This window comes from Aythya ferina (genome assembly GCF_964211825.1).
Source record: "Aythya ferina genome assembly, chromosome: 1".
NCBI classification, from domain to species: domain Eukaryota; kingdom Metazoa; phylum Chordata; class Aves; order Anseriformes; family Anatidae; genus Aythya; species Aythya ferina.
This window is the reverse complement of record NC_140296.1, coordinates 172,260,089-172,277,741: the sequence shown is the minus strand read 5'-3', so window position 1 is coordinate 172,277,741 and position 17,653 is coordinate 172,260,089. Positions and strand designations below refer to the sequence as shown.

General features: G+C 36.4%; 1 protein-coding gene across 4 annotated transcripts in view; it reads right to left on the bottom strand.

Annotated features, from left to right (window-relative positions):
• The window catches only part of TAFA2 (TAFA chemokine like family member 2), a 194,950-nt gene that overhangs the window by 83,639 nt on the left and 93,658 nt on the right, over positions 1-17,653 (bottom strand). The window contains exon 1 of one of the 4 annotated variants that reach the window (XM_084492879.1): positions 16,529-16,550. The exons of the other annotated variants lie outside the window; for them this stretch is intronic. The gene's annotated coding sequence lies outside the window, so the exon portion shown is untranslated. Of the gene's footprint in view, positions 1-16,528; positions 16,551-17,653 lie in introns of those variants that run through there. 4 annotated transcript variants of the gene reach the window in all.

Here is a 17,653-nt window from a genome sequence, read left to right as displayed (position 1 = left end):
GAAGTATGGTCCAAATATCTCCTAGCAGTCTCTGAAGTTTAAATCTGGATCTGAACCCCAACACTGTGCCTTACCAATTGTTAATAGCTGTGAAGTAATATGTTAACACAACTTGTGTGTAAAAAAAAAAAAAAAAAAAAGTAAGAGAGAAAGGAAGGAAGGAAGGAACAGGAACAGGAACAGGAACAGGAACAGGAACAGGAACAGGAACAGGAACAGGAACAGGAACAGGAACAGGAACAGGAACAGGGACAGGGACAGGGACAAGAACAGGGACAGGGACAGGGACAGGGACAGGGACAGGGACAAGACATAGAGCAATCTGTCTTTCCCTGACCCCAGAGCTCTCAGACTCTGTCCCCCCAGCAAAGCAAGCTCCTGCTTGCCAATGAGGCATGGGCAGCCTTTGGCAAAGGCCACCTTAGAAGCCCACAAGGTGTGCTTGCTGGAAAAGCATTGCTAGAAGCAACTTGCCCTGGCAACAACCTCCTAAACCCCCTCTTACCTTGAGGGGCCTGGCCCATATATTTTATAAGAAAAAGTATTAAAAACAATTGTTTCACATAAATATAACCTTATTCACACAGAAGTCTTATAAAAAATGTCCATTGGCTGTTAACATGTCACTGGTATTTACAATGAGTTTGCAGTATTTTTGAGACTGTCAGTCCATGGCTTCTGCACCACACTTAGCACAGCACTAAACTCTAATATATAGATACCCAGAGAAATTAACAAGAACTATAAAAAATACTGTCCAAGTAACATGAAATCTTACCATCAAATGAGCCATCTAAATAACAGGTCACTAATATTAACTGGGATCTTTAAGTATTGGGAAAATGCTATCCATTCTAATTCTAAAGTCTAATTCTTTACACAGTCACACAAAGACTAAGAGAAAAAATATAATGGATTAATGAATAATACAGGAGGATGAATAATACGCATTATGTTATGGGAAGATAATGATATGCCATTAAATAGATCAGACCCAAAAAGAAAAAAAAGAAAAAAGAAAAAAGAAAAAAGAAAAAAAAAAAAAAAAGAATATGGCTAAAAGGAATGAAAGAAATGTAACATTGTTATTTAAAATCTGTGCATAAGGAGTATGCATGTATACCCCTTCATAATTTAATCTGATTAACAAAAAGTAATAATTTTCTGCTCAGTGCTACTTGTGAAAGGAAAGTTTTCGTCTTTTGTATAAAATGTTTTTCAAACTGAAAATAGCTAACAAGTTAGTTATTAGAGAGCTTGCATAATTTTATAACACAAAGTAGGGCTTATCATACATTTAACATCTAGACTGTATTGTAAAGAAATTGTATCCAGTCATAGCTAATTTTGACTGACTGGAACTAAATATGGTTGGAACAAAATGCACAGTCTTTTTCAAATGCAGGAAGAAAGGATATTCTCATTAAAATGATTTGCTGATATGACTTAAAACAATTTATTTAATGTTCACCTTTTTATGTAAATATACTTCAAATGAGAATTTAAAAAGTATAATTTAAAATAGATTTTGTAAAGTATAATGAGATGCTCTGTCAGATGAGAAGACAAATTAAAAGTGCAATTCATACTGTTATAGCAGCATTGCTGCCACATAGGTACTAATCTTTTGCACAATGCTCACAATAAAATGTACTCCAGTCTCCATAGGGCACGTGATTATAGACTTGCAGGGAGACAGGGATTTAAATTATTCATCAAGGTGGACTTCCTTATGCAGAAAAATTAGTGTGCCACATAAATAGCAAAACTGGTAATTCTTAGCCCCTTGCAAACTAACTGCCTGGTAATAGCATCGGTTGCTACCAGGTCGTTTTACCTGCAGTTGCAAATGCTGTCAAACAGAAATCTGTATACTAAAATAAGGAAGTCATGCAGCCAATTAAATGTTCAGAATATGTTAGGTCCTGTAAATATAAACAGCCATGCATAAGCCTGTCAGAAGATCTGATGAATGCCAGATTATGGGCACAACCTACAGTCAACAGAACAATGCCATTTTAGCTATGGCAAGTCTTTACATTTGAGCATGCAGAGGGAATAGGATATCAAAATAATTTGCCAGGGAAAGACTTGTAGTCTTCAAAACTGTCAGATGTAAATTTCAATTGATGTGATATGTGTTTTCATCTACCTGTTAACCACAGAACACTACAAGCTTATTGTTTACAAAGTCAAAATCTATTGTCATCTAAATGGCATTACTAAACTTTGGCACACATGGTAACTCCCCCAGTAAGGCAGTAGAGGATAGCATCATTTGTGACATGCTGCCTATGTCAACTTTTCAGTGAAGCAATACCAGAGGCTGGTTTCTTCTACATCTGTGGGAAGTGACACAGAATTTCCACAGGTGGATTTTAAGAACTAGTTCCAGCAGCTTCAATGCGGGTATTCACTGGGCACATAGTTTGGCTAAAGTTTGGCCATTACTACAATGGTCTGACTCACAAAATTTTAGTCCCGTCCTGTCCCCATCCTCCAAAAAAAAAAAAAAATACAAAATCATAGAATCATAGAATATCCCAAGTTGGAAGGGACCCATAAGGACCATTGAGTCCAACTCCTGTATTCACACAGGCCTACCCAAAGATTCTGACCATAATGATAGCAATACAGACGCTAAAAATGACAGTATATTTTCAGGCAACAAACTAGATACTAACAAAGAGAGGACTTAGTTCTTTGGATGTTGCTTTTCTTAAGTATTGACTTTTTTATTTTGCAAAAATACTCAGGAAGTCATCAGACATACTAAGAAAGAGATGTATTTTACTCCACAAGCATAAGACTGAGCTTATTCATTAAACTAGTGAACAGTACTGATTCTTCCTTGAGTTGCAACCACCAGCAAGTTCTACCAACTGAGACATTCCTTCCAGTAATATAGCCCCGAACCTCATCCAAGAAGAAAAATGCACTGCAGTATTCATCCCAGTTTTTAGGCCAGGTAATATGAAGTTTTAAAAATCCAGAAGATTTTGTTATCTAGGAGGGGTTCATTTGCTGCTCTGTTTTTGTTTTTGTTTTTGTTTTTCAAGAACAACATTCAATTAATTTACATTCCCTCTTACTCAGAGACAGAAGCAAAGCAAAACAGCACCCACACAGAAATCAGTCCTGGTTCCTCTATATTTTATCACGGTGTGTAACACTGACAGATGCAGATGCAGTTTTTATTTCATTTGGGGTTTGGGTGTGAATTAGAGTACTTTTTTTTTCAATCACCAGTGTGTATAAATGATAAATTTTGATTCTGAAATTATTTGGAAAGTACCAATTGTAAATAAGATTTGTGGGATTCTCTTTTGCATAATCAGCCTTATAAAACTCCTACTCAAGTTAATCTAACTACATGCACATGAACACAACAGATACATTTGGCTTCTGATGGACAAAAGCACCGTGTAGGGACACAGTGCTGGTGACCTGAAGCATTCCTCTTATGCTCCCCTCTTCCGAGACTGTTATCCCTTCATTGCTTGGAAACTGTAATTTAGATATCCTTCAAGGAGAGTTCCATATTGCCAGAACTTTGGACACATGTAAGAATAAAAGAATGAGATACTTTTATTTAAATACAGTTGGCTCTAAACAGTCTTTCCCTTTCAAATGGCACATACTTCCAAATATGTATCTCACTCATACCTATAATTTAAATGAAACATAGCGAATACCTTGTTCCACTGAAGTAGCACTGTGAAGAAATATAATTGGTTTTCCTTCAGTCTCACTTGTCTCTCTGGAACTACCAATCCCAATACCTGAGACAGTCCATACATTATATGTAGTGGACCAGCCATGCCACTGCAACTGGACTACTTCTGTTACTCAAGTTAGTTCATTTAGCAAGATATTAAGTATCTCTACATTGCACAAATGAGACTTAAGGCCAAGTCCCTTGGTAACTTTAATGAGAGACCAAGTGCTGAGGAAATTCCTTGTAGATAAAATACAGCTATCAGACTATAAACTTTCTGTTCCTTTACTTTCCTCAAAGGGAGGAGAGGCCTGGACCTGGATAATTACATTGTCCTTTCAGCATAATTAGCCACCTTTGTCATCATTTTACACATAATTAAGTATTAATATTACCTTATAAGTAAACAACATGTACATGATATCTCTGTGATGTACAAGTATGCATTGCCTTATATACATGTATACTCTGTTAGCTGGAGTAAAATTTTAAATGCATGATGAACCTATGCTGTCAGATATTTTTGGTTAAAATGAATTTGTTTATTCTTCAGTACAACAAGCCATTAAAAATCATTTGCATGGTACTAAATGCATTCATTGTTGAATGGATTCTTACACAATGAACAGATGTGACTAAATACCTAAATCATCGTAGAAAACAAGATGTTGTACTCAACTCTCTGTTCTTTGGAAACATCATTGCAAGTCTGCCCATACTGTAAAACTGCCAAAGAATGGCAGTATATTAGATATACTTTGCATAAGTGCTGATTACTGCATGGGGAGGAGAGCACAAGGCTGCTGAGAATTTGGTTGTCTACTTTGGTTGTGAACTTGAATGTTATCAACTTAAGACCTGCAAGATCTGGCCACTGTTCTGTATTGAAAAATCATCAGTAAAAGACAGAGGTCACACCTAATGTTTCCCCCAGACTGCAGTGTATGGACTGTCTGGGTCTTGTATTGTAACAAGACCATTGAGGATAACAACTATAAATATCTTATTTTCCATGAATTAGGTTTATCGGTTTCAGAAACTGTCCGTGTTTGCCCTTCAGAACATACTATATCAGAGAGTTTTAGAATTTACTTAGTAGCTGTAGGAAAAAGCAGTTCCATTATCTTAAACTGCTAAATTAAGTTGGTGCTCCTTAGTTGCAATATAACAGGAAAGAGTGGTCATTTATGATTTCTTACATATTTTCGCATTTCTTCACAGCTGCTTGTTTAACAAATTAGTCTTGATCTACTTTGTTTTTTCTAATTGGAAAGCTGCTCCAGGCCTCTACTCCATATTTGGTTAAATCCTCTATGACCTTTCTAGTTCTGCTACACCTTTTTGTAACAGAATAAATGAACTTTGCATGTAAAATGTTATCATAGCAATTTAATGAAGTTTGGATGCTTGTTCTCAAAACCTTAATTCTAAATTTCCAACAGCTACTTTCACTTTCCAGTGTTCAGCATTGACACCACATTCTGTGTGAAATATCTGCTGTGATTCTAATCTTGCTAAATGATAATACTAACACTACTATTGAGGTCATTATTCTGAATGTGTAATTAAGACCATTTCCTCTGCATGCATCACCTTGTATTTATTGACACTGGGTCCTGCACTTTGGCCACAGTAACCCCATGCAACACTGCAGGCTTGGGGCAGAGTGGCTCAAAAGTTGTGTAGAGGAAAAGGATCTGGGGGTGTTGGTCAATGCTCACGTGAGCATGAGCCAGCAGTGTGCCCAGGTGGCCAAGAAGACCAAGGCATCCTGGCTTGGATCAGGAATAGAGTGGCCAGCAGGAACAGGGAGGTGATCGTCCCCTTTTACTCAGCTCTGGTGAGGCCACACTCCAAGTACTGTGCTCAGGTTTGGGCGTCTCACTGCAAGAAAGACATCAGGACCCTGGAGCATGTCCAGAGAAGGGCTACAAAGCTGGTGAAGGGCCTGGAACACAAGTCCTATGAGGAACGGCTGAGGGAACTGGCGTTGTTTAGTCTGGAGAAGAGGACGCTGAGGGGAGAGGCTCTGTACAAGCACCTGAAAAAAAAGGTGTGAGGAGCTGGGAGTCAGCCTCTTCTCACAGGTAACTAGAGAAAGGACCAGAGAGAATGGCCTCAAGTAGCACCAGAGGAGGTTTAGGTTGGAAATTAGGAGAAACTTCTCAGAAAGAGTGGTCAGGCATCAGAGCAGGTTGCCTGGGGAGGTGGTGGAGTCACCGTCCCTGGGGGTGTTTAAGGAAAGGTTGGACTTGGTACTTAGAGACAAGGATTAGTCAGTGATACTGGTGGTAGGGGGATGGTTGGACCGGATGATTTTGAAGGTCTTTTCCCACCTTAATGATTCTATGATTCATCTGCTATTTTAATACCCAGTAACTCAGTATTGTACCATTGGAATCTCATAATAGACTTATAAATGCTAGGCATCATTTTGTTTTGTCTGCAGACTTTGTCATTACAGCGTTACAATGCTCATCTCTTTTTCTGAATAATTTATGTTTGTTAAATTCCAAGTTATGAATATACTGAGTTACACAGGCTCAGTACAGACTTCTACAGGATTTTATTTAACTACACTCCATTATAAGAAGAAACCACTGATTTCTATCTAGCAATTTAATAAATTGGCAGTGTATGGGTCTTCGTTGAAGGAACTTGTCATAAAGTCTTTTGCTGTTCTAACTACATTTTATCATCTGGATAACCTTTACCTCATGCTTGTTAACAAGTTCAAAGAACTCTAGCATCTTTTTGAGTCATGAATCTCCTCTAGTATCCAAGCCATTTTGATGCTTATCTTTGTGCCCACTAACTCTATTCTTTGTCATAACATCTATCAAATTGTTTAATGCAAATGTCAGATTTCTTGGTACGTAAATTCACAAGGTTGTCCTGGGACCCTATTTTAAAAACAGGCATCACGTTTTCTACTTTCTATTCATTCAAAATTGTAGGTTGCATATTATATTTAAGTTCCATATAACATTTGGATGAAAGCCATGAGATCATGAAGATTTATTACTATTTATTTTAATGACTTGCTCCAAAATGTCTTTTATTGACACTTAAATTTGAGACAGTTCCTCAGACTTGTCATCCATAAACAGTGACTCAGAAGTAGGTATTTTCCTACTTTCCTAACCTTCTCTGCAGTGAATATAAATGTATACCATTATTCAGGTTTTCTGCACAATGACTTTCTTACATATACTGAGTTTGATTTTGTACTTATCTAGCTGTCTCAGAGACTCTGTAGCATACTTCCCATTTCTGATTTGTTATTTTGTGCCTTTTTCATGTGTTTGGTTTTAATTTGTAGGTCTCCTTCAGCAAGATGTCCCTCAAAATGTTTTTGGCTTGTTTCATTACAATTTTATATTTAAATTGGTAAGTTTACATTTATTTCTACTTTCCTCATTTGGACATGACATGGATGTTCTAACAGTTTATATCTGTTTGCTATTTACACCTTTTCAGTATTTTGAAATTATTCGCTAATTAGTATTGTCATTTATTTAAATGTATCAAGGTTACCTGCAAGCATTTTTGTTCTTGTTCTTGCTCTCTTCAGTGATCTTCTTTACATTTCATATTTCTCATAAGTCATCTTTTTAATCTTAATAGTACAGTATAACATTTTATCATTTTTAGATAATAAAATGGCAAGTTAAATCTCTAAACATTCTTGTGTTTTCTGTTTTCACAAATTCAAGTGAAATTGTCAAATACCAACTTGACAATAGGCAATGGGAAGGGCCCCCTTTTCATCCAGTATTTCTTCAGAATATGGAATTCACTGTCAGCATTTAGGTTAGGTATTCATTAAAACAGTATTACAAAACTTTTCTTATTTAGGCATGCCATGTCAGCCTATAGCAAAACTGTGATTTATTTTAATAAAGGTATCTTACATGAATTAATCCTCCTACTGAACCATATCATGACTTACTATGTCATTTCTATTTACTTTCTCCTCCACCAATACAATTTGCTCTGATTATCTTCTTTCCATTTTACTTCAAAGATGCCTCTTATACTGATATGCTCATTTAATACTAGCCATTTTCATGTATTAGTCTGGGTGGCTAGACCTGAAATGCAGAAATGGAAATGAACCTGGAAGGCATACACAGGGAGGTATATGGAATATCATTTTATTTCTAATTACTCAAGTTAAGTGCAAGATTATTAGCTATTCCAAAGACTAGAAACAAACATTAACTGGGAAAAAAGGTGTTTATTTACCAGTCAACTATATCAGATTAATTCCATGTGTTGGTCTTCTTATTTTAAAACAAGAGGTACAAAATAATTAATTTCCAAAAAAGAAAAAAAAAAAAAGTATATACATGTGTGTGTGTATGTATATATGCAAACATTTTTTCAGAAATATCCCTCATCAACCAAATTCTTAATTTATTTGGTTTATAAATATTCAATTACATCTTTTTTTTTTTTTCTCTAAGAATGTACACAAAATAAAAACTGTGTTACACTTGTGTCACTTCATGTAGTTGAAGTCACAGTCAAGTCACAGTCAAGCTGTGACACTAAAATATGCTTTCTACAGACTTCTACTCTCTTGCAAAAAGTTATGGCTGTGTAACTCCATTGTCCTTTTATTAATTCAAGTTGTGCAATATTAATTTATGTTGAATCTTTTATTTGAATGGAAATCTTAAATGAAAGCTTAATCACAACAGTAAACTGGTCAAACTGCAACTAATCAAAAAATAATCTGCAATAGTGAAGTGGTAGATAAAATGAAGGTTTACATGTATACTATGAATATTACATTTCAAACTGAGGTTGAGAATAAGATAAAATCTTTTCCTCTATATGCACTTCACTGGTTCTCAGTCCCTCGTACATGCTATTACCATGTCATATCTGGAGAGAAATCTCTGCCTTTCAAGCATACAACAGAAAATACTGATTATAAAGATTATATTGTCAAGGTCAAGATAATTTTGTGCAGATATATAGACAGATAAACAGACATCTAGCTTTTTTTTTGCTTTTTTTTTTTTTTCAGTCCAGAATTACTGGTCCAATCTCAGTGACAAGTGAACACTGGATCACAAGAAGATGTTTAATCTTGCTTCTCTTCATAGTAACATGACATAACAAAAGGAGAAGAGGCATGCATGTCAGACCAAACATTCATATAACTCAATATCCTGTCTCTGGAAATGGTGAATAACGATGCCTAGAATAATGAACAGTATAAGAGAAAGCACATAACGGTAATTTCATGATAAACTCTCCCTACCTGCCAAAGCCTTCTTTATGAGGTTAGTCAAATGTCTCATTTTCAGATTGAAGTAGATTGGCACAGTCACTTTTCATAGGTTTAAATTCCTTTCATACCTTTCATTTTAACAAGAGCAAGTGCTGGGTCCTGCACCTGGGGAGGGGCAACCCTGATTATACATACAGACTAGACGACGAGATGCTGGAAAGCACCCCCGCAGAGAGGGATCTGAAGGTTTTGGTTGATAGTAAGTTGACTATGAGCTAACAGTGTGCCCTGGCAGCCAGGAGGGCCAAGAGTATCCTGGGGTGCATCAAGCATGGCATTGCTAGTCAGACGAGGGAAGTGATTGTCCCACTCTGCTCTGCGCTGGTGCGGCCTCACCTCGAGTACTGTGTGCAGTTCTGGGCACCACAATACAAAAAGGAAATGAAACTATTGGAGAGTGCCCACAGAAGGACTACAAAAATAGTGAAAGGCCCAGAGGGGCAGATGTACAAGAAGCAGTTGAGTCACTTGGCCTGTTCGGCCTGGAAAAGAAGAGGCTGAGGGGAGATCTCATCACAGTCTACAGCTTCCTCACAAGGAGTGGAGAGGCAGGCACCGATCTATTCTCTATAGTGACCAGTGACAAGACCTGAGGGAACGGAGTCAAGCTGCAACAGGGGAGGTTCAGGCTGGATATCAGGAAAAGGCTCTTCACCGAAAGGGTGGTCATGCACTAGAACAGGCTCCCCATGTACGTAGTCATTGCACCAAGCCTGTTGGAGTTTAAGGAGCGTTTGGACTGTGCTTGCAGTCACATAGTCTGAGTTTTTGGGTAGACCTATGTGGATACAGGAGCTGGACTCGATGATGCTTGTGGGTTCCTTCCAACTCAGGATATTCTACGATTCATTAGTCACATCATTCTTCTCTTTAGCTTTTCTAATTCTCATATATGGTTTTAAAGACTAGGACCTTAGAACTGTACAAATTATGAAGGATAAATACAGACAAGAGATTTGTACAATGCTGTAATGATGTTGCAGGCTTTATTCTCCATTCCTTTCCTAGAACTTCTTCTCATTTTATGTGCCTTCTTTGTACAGTGTTGAATCATTGCCTATTTCTAAGCACTGAACTGACTTGTTCATAGAACAATCTATTATACGTGTAAATCCAAGATTTTTTCCTTCAGTGAAAATAGTTCATCCAGACTCCATCATTATGTATGTAAAGTTAGCTTTTTTTCCCATTGTGCATCACTATACATCTATCAATACTGAATTTTATCTGACATTTTTTCACACAGTTCATCTGTATTGTAAAATTTTTTGCAACTCTCTGCTGTTAATTTCCAGTTTTACATCACTGAATAGATTAGTATCAGCACGTTTTTTCACCTTATTTTCCTCTTCTTCCAGATCATTTATGAACAGACAGGCTTATCACAGATTCTTTCTAGACTCCACCAGCCCTCTTTCCCTACTGAAAAATAATAATAATAATAATTATTTTTTTTTTTCCTAACATTTAACCATTTCTTAGTCTTAGAGAATATCTTCCCTCTTATCTCTCTGTAGCTTAGTTTTGCACTGGCTTTCTAGAAACCTCTCTCTTCAGAATAGAGCGGAGAAATAATTTGCAAATATTTTGTGTGATTTTGGCAAAAATATACTTATTTGTGAATTTGAACATCATTTTCTGAATTTTTGACCAAATTGTTTTTCCATAAAACTACATATGTTTCAAATCAAATACTTTGATGATAGTCTTCATTTCTGTTTCATTCTTGCTTACTTTGTTGCCTCAGAATGATCTTCTGGTACAGTTTTATCCATTGTGACATGACGCTTAAACCAGTCAAAACACAGGATCATATAGTCTTGCTTGGTTTCATTATCCAATAATGAGAATAGTAATTATAGTAATTTTCAGTTAATCTTCTCAGATAAGCTATTCCTTATAAGTTATAGCTGTATTATAATAAAGTTTTTCTTAGACAGAAATCTTAGGTCAGTTAGACATTTTCTTTTTTTTTTTTTGATGGGCAAGCAATACAACTACTTGAAAGTAGATGGCTGAATTATGTGTTGGCCAACAGCTGAGCTAGCTGAATACAACAAATATATATATATATTTCTGGGCCTTTTTGTACCCTAGCAGCTCGTTTCGGTAATATTATACAATGTCCTTTTTTTTTTTTTTTTTTTTTTTTTTACTCATGCAGATTTGTTAAGTATATCTTTCTTGTAATATTCAAGGAAAGCAGAAGCTACATTACAAATCCAAAAATAAAGAGAGATTCATAACAGTATTTGCTCTGGAAGTGCTCCAGAGACCTCTTTGAAAGCTCTCTGGTCTCCATTTGGCAAGAAGCTTTACTTCAAGTATATGAGTAGTTCTATTCAAGGAAGTACTTCAGAAAAGTACTTCACAAGACTGAACTTTTTTACAAATTGGGCTAAGCAATAAGGTAATAAAGGGGGAGAGGACGGAGGAGAGGGGTCAGAGGTTTGCATACACGGCAGTAGGTGAGCGGATGCAAGTTCTCAGTAATTTCACTTTCTACACATTGAAATGACCACATTCCATGTAATTATTTATAAGTAATTTACTAGTGAGATGATAAAATCATCATTGAGAAATCTTTTTAAACTTTACCAAAACCAGTGGCATGGAGTAGTCAGAACTGAGGACACCTAGGAGTACCAGATCAAGACCAAAGAATACAGAACAACCTAGAAGCTTTAGCTAAGTTCTAAAAATAGTAATGCTCACAGCACTGTTCTATATGTAAAAGGAATCACATTATGATTTTTTCCAAGGATATTGCTGTGAGATATAGTTTAATAGAGAAAATGCCAAGTGAGTAGAGGATGGCAAGGATTCCAATACCAATAGGAATGCAAATAGTCAAAAGGGCCCCTCCATTACATGAAAGTCCAAGAGGATACTGGAAATATAAAAGGATGGTATACAGATACACCACAGCAGCTCAAGGAAAGAATTACTGCTGGCTCATTCCCCTCTGGACTCATCCCCTTTTAACTCTGGATCTTTGTGCATGCTGGATGCTGCTACATTAGTAGCAGTTAGTAGAATGTCCAAGTACTAATATTCTTGTTAACTGCTAAAAATGGCAATTTTACAATAGAGGAAATCCTATCATGAACTAATGATTCAGTGGTTACATATTTATTTACAAATCTTGAAAAGCATGTCACTGATGGGCCTCACTCTTTCCTGTCCCACAATGACATGCTTACTTCTTGCATTATATACTCATAATGCTGCCTTACCAGGACACTATTATATGGTTTCAAAACTAATTCCCCCATAATAAGAATATTACTCCTTACCACTCCTTCTTCAATACACACACACACACACAAAACAAAACAAAACAAAAGTTTACTATCAAAGTGTTGGTGTAAAACTTAGCAACAAATAAAATATTTCTTAAATGCATGAAAATGTACCATTAGTAAACTGCAAAAAGACCAGGAGCACAGGCCATTGTTAGCTCCTCTCCTATGATTTAAATGTTTGCTAGTACTATAGCTTCAAACTATTTTATGCTAACCACGTTTTAACTCACTATAATTCTAAAATTTATAAATATGTTGCCACTTCTTAAATACAAATCCCACAACATTAAAGTGTTTGTATCATGAGATTAGCTGAACTTTGTAAAACCTTTATTTTCTCAGAGCTTTTAAAACTTTTTTTTTTTTCTGCTTTGGAGCAGCCACATGATTTGTATATCTTGCGGTTTCATAATACCCTTTCAAGACTGCCAAACAAATACCAAACTTGGATGATGTGTGCATGTAGTACCTCCTTGTGCTTTTGCTTTTCAAATCAGCAGTTGAATCTGTAGTGCTACATTTTATGAACAAAATATATATAGGATTTGTAAAACTGTATGCAGAGATTTCTCTGTTTCAGTCATTGAAGCATCACAAAGGAAAAATGAAAATGTCTCTGCTTGGTCACAGCCTTCATACCCCTAATCAATATACAAATTGAGCTCAGTCAGCATGCTTTCTTGCAGTCTTTGTAACAAGGCAAATATGAAACCTCAGCAGTTGCTGTAAGACAGTTACTTCACAGAAAATTCAGGACTTTTAGCTATTGAAATTTTTCAGTAGTACTTGAAATGCTATAGAGTAAACTAACCTTGTCACTCAGTCCAAAAGAGATAGTCTTTCCAATTATGAGGGGAAGTTAGAAGAACTATTCTGGTTAATGACATCCGTGTCAGTGCTTCCCTTTGCTTTCCTGGACAGGTACCTTCTTTGCTTTCTGACCACAGGGAGTAGCTATACACTTCCCAAAACACAAAACACTGTAAGGCGTTCAAGTCCAATTACTCACCTGTTCCCCTCAAACCACCAGTGGCCTTAACTGCTCAGTTTTCTCAATATCAAAACAAACCATACACCTCAGGGTACTTCAATTCAGCAGCAAGAGTAGTAACTCACATGAACAAAATTCAAAAGTGTATAGACAGTGGAAATTGAAGGTGTATACTAAAAAAATATGAGGAAAAATATTTTTTGTGACATGGAACAGAACAGACTGCAAACTCACTCTCTTGCTGTGCCTCTTGCTTTCCACAGGAACTGTGGTGAGCTAGGCCAAAACTCCAAAGATGTGGCACCTAAACTAGTATCTGGCCAATTGTAGGAGAAGGAAGAGAAAAAAATGAAATTGCACGACAATAGGTGAACTCCTCAAATTCTCAAATAAACAAGGCTAGGTTAAGCTAAAACAGGGAGATGTGAGAATGAGAGGTCAGAGTCTCAGGGATGAGGAAATAAAGGGAGGTAATGAATTGAGGAAAATAAAAACATATTTGTCATGAACAGAATGAAGCTGTAGCAATAGAGTTTAATCTTCTCCTCTGCTTTATGCCACCACTGCTTTCAGATCCTGTACTACTATATGCAGAGAACTTTCCAAAATTTAATCAGTAACCTGTACAGATCTCTCCAAGCAACTCCCCAAAATCAGCAGCCATCCAAGCTAAATGCATTTCAGACTTTCAGGTTCTCCTGAGGCAGTCAATCACAGAGCATATGGCAGCTCCTTCTTGTGAGCTGAAAGTCTTCAGCCCTGCAAATTTCATTCTGCCTCTAAGTGTCTAATTGCTAATTTCAAACTGTTTTAGTAGACGTTTTTGGTTTAAGATATAGACTTGTTGTTCCAGTTAGCTGTTTATTTTTTTCCTATTCTAATTCAGTATACTCGCATAGGTTCTGAGGGCAATAAAAGTATTTTCATTGTTACTTTTAGTTTCAGTCTGATTATTTTTTAATCTAATAAAACTGCCATAAAATCTGTATAAAGTGCCATTAAAATTCCCAAGAAGGAAAATATAATCTCATATGAACAAATTTTCATTTAAAAATATTTAAAGGTACAAGAAATGTTCCTTGATTTTCTTCATGAAATATTCATAAGTAAAGCAAGAGAAGCTACACAAAACATTATGAAAATAAATAAAGTTTGAAGTGGGAAGATGAGCTCCTATCACAAGCTGTGCAACATCTCATGACCATCTTTAGTTCTTTTACAAATCCTGTAATAACTCATAAAGAGAATAGTATGAATACAGTCATTAAGTGTCAGCTATGCAAATTCCCATTAGGTAAGTGTGCTCATACTCAAAGCATTTCAGTGACATCTGAACAATTTGTGATATAGTCCCTGAAGCATTCATGTATTTGCTTCATGATTGCTGATATTTCCATAAATATTAAATATAAATGAAAGAAATTTTACTTATTTTTTTTAATCTTTTTACTTGCTTGAAACAAAAATAAAAAATATTCCTGATGAGGTATCCCTAGCGATTTTAATTTTGCATCAATGTCTCAGTGGTCACCCGTAAGTCTTGGAAAGTCTCCAAAATTATTTCTCAAACTGTAGTAAAGCTTTCTCTGCACTCCCAGGTATTTTGCAGTCATGGTTCCAGGCACTACTGTTCAGAAAATCCTACCTTTGTCAGTAGGTAGCACCATTTCCCTTACATTCTCACAGATGCACAGTTGCCCAGGGTGCAGGTAGCAGTTAAGTAACCCTTTTCCTCAATCCAATTGTATAACAAGACTCAGTTAAGATAGTGAAAGGTCATTGCTTCACCCAGAACAGCAGCAAGAATCACAACAATTAATGTCCACCAAATGAAGAACTGAGTTCTTCCTCCTCCCTTACCCCCCCAAAAAAAAAAAAAAAAAATTAGTCTTCTTATGTGATCAATTGTACCTTGCAAATGTGATCAATTGTACCTTGCAGCTCAATGGAAAATTACATCTTTCTCTTAACAAACTCATATGCATAGGGTTCTATCAGCAGGGTTTTATCTACTGTAATTCTGCAATCACACATTCTCAAATCTACAAATGCCTGAACCAGTGCTTGAGTACTGGTTTCTCTGTCAACATATATATCCATCCCACAAGCTTAAACAGTATATCTACCTACAATTTACCTGCTACCTGCAGACTAATATGAATGGTAGCAATTCCGGACAGTGTTACCACATACTCTTAAATAATTTGAGATCTCATAGTGGAGTATGGCTTTACGCTCAGCTCCAGAAATTTTAAAGACATAGCCTCGGTTACTCTCATATTTGGAAACCGCTCAGTATTCTCGATCTTCACCATCGTTGGCACCTACCAGCCCATTCTTCCCACCATTTTGCCTTAAACAAAACTGATCTAAGACATAGTCCTTCAATACAGTTGTTGTTTGTGTTCCTTTTCTGCGCACTGTCCTTGCTCTCCAGCACTCTACTGCTGCTTCAGCCACTACAAGCAGCTGCCAAAACTACCACAAAACTGCTCAATACTAGTAGTAAACATTTTCCTTAAGCCACCTGCAGATAAACAGCAAATATAGCACACAAATAGCTCCATAGTTGCAATAAACATTTATCCATGCTGACCAGATACAAGTTGAAATTAAATATTTACTAGCAAAAATACATACATGGAATAGCAAGAAACTCATGGAAAATGTTTAATTTGAACCCAGATGGTAGATTTCCTATTGATTGTTACAGATGTCCACCTTTTCTCAGCCTCTGGCATAGCAGGGCATCTAATAGCAGGGCAAAGAGACTTGAATAACTTGATCTGTTACCTTACTTGCATCTTACAAATTTATCTAATTATGAAAATTGTATAACCAATTATGAATATTCTATAGAATTAAAATTGTTCACATAAAAGCCTTGTACAAAATATAATGGATGCATTTAGGAAAATAAATTATTCTGAGTCATAAGTTATTTACCAAATAAATTATTCACTGTGAATTGCTCAACTCCTAGTAATCAAGGGCTAATCTGCTTTTCCTCCAAAGACCAAGTCAGTAGAAGAAAGCAAATTAATCTAGAGGTTGCAGTAATTATTGATTCATCTCACTGGCATATATAACAACACAATTTGATTTTCCTATTTGTTTACAAAGGCCACATTAATTCATTTGATGAAGATCAAATCTAAAAGCATAATACTCAAGATAAAAATATAAAGAAAGAAAATTTCTTCTCTTACAGCAAACAGTAACACTCTGCCTGGGCAGAATTCATTCTAAACAGTATATGCTTGCACCTCTGTTCTATTATAATTCTCTTTGCTCTCTCAGTTATTCATTTGGATCACTTACACAGCTTAAATTCTCCAGGTATTGCACTGACCAAGTATTCTTTCTCCAGATTTTTAGTGAAGATATTTCATATCTGTTTGTTTTAATTTCATTTGGAAAGATAATTTTGGATGCTGCTGCAAGACAATAAAAAATAATGTCTGAAGGTAGTTCTGTGCCTGTCCAAGGAGAAAAACCTCTTAGACAGTACAGTACTTGTTAAAATGATGCTGAATGCTTCTCATGAAATCTCACCAGAAATATAGTACTGTAAGTGATTTAAATATGCATTGTTAGGCAATAACCTTGCAGTGAAGCAGGGGTATGCATTAGTAGACTCCTTGTGCTTCTTAGTTTCTATTATTCTGTACTTAACTGAGTAGGTTTAGAGTTGTACCCTAGCTATAACACCTATTTATTGTTTCTCTTTCCTTCCACCTTTATGTTCCACACTTTCTCTATATTACAATACATTTATCTCCTGCCATATCCTCTATCTTCCCCTGGCAGATTCCTAAATTTCTACATGTCTATTTCTCTCTTTCTATCTTCCAAACAACATTGATTTATCATAAGTACCTACTTTCTTTCCCCTCTACTGGCAAAGAACTTGCAATTCCCTAAGCCTCTGCTTAGATGTCTTCCCATGGCATGACAAAAAATCATTGGGCAAATCCCACCCAAAACTGAAGGCACAGACGTGTTGTTTGTGGAGTGGTTCAGAGATTCCTGACCCATATCCATTCACTGGACAAAGACCTGACCCATATATCTCATGAGCTACAGATCATTTTCTCCCTTCCTGCATCTCCAGATCCTCTTGAAGATACTCAGACTGTGCAGATCTCCTCACCTCTTCATGTTATCTCTGGGATCCCAACAAATCATTGCACCTCCTCTTGGCATGCTGATGATCAACACCACCAGGAGGAAATAAATAACAGCAAGGATCCTTAGTTGCCTCACCTCTCTGAGCAAAACACTCTCAGATATCTTCTAGAAGCAATGGGCTCTCTCAGACATGTCCTGCTTCT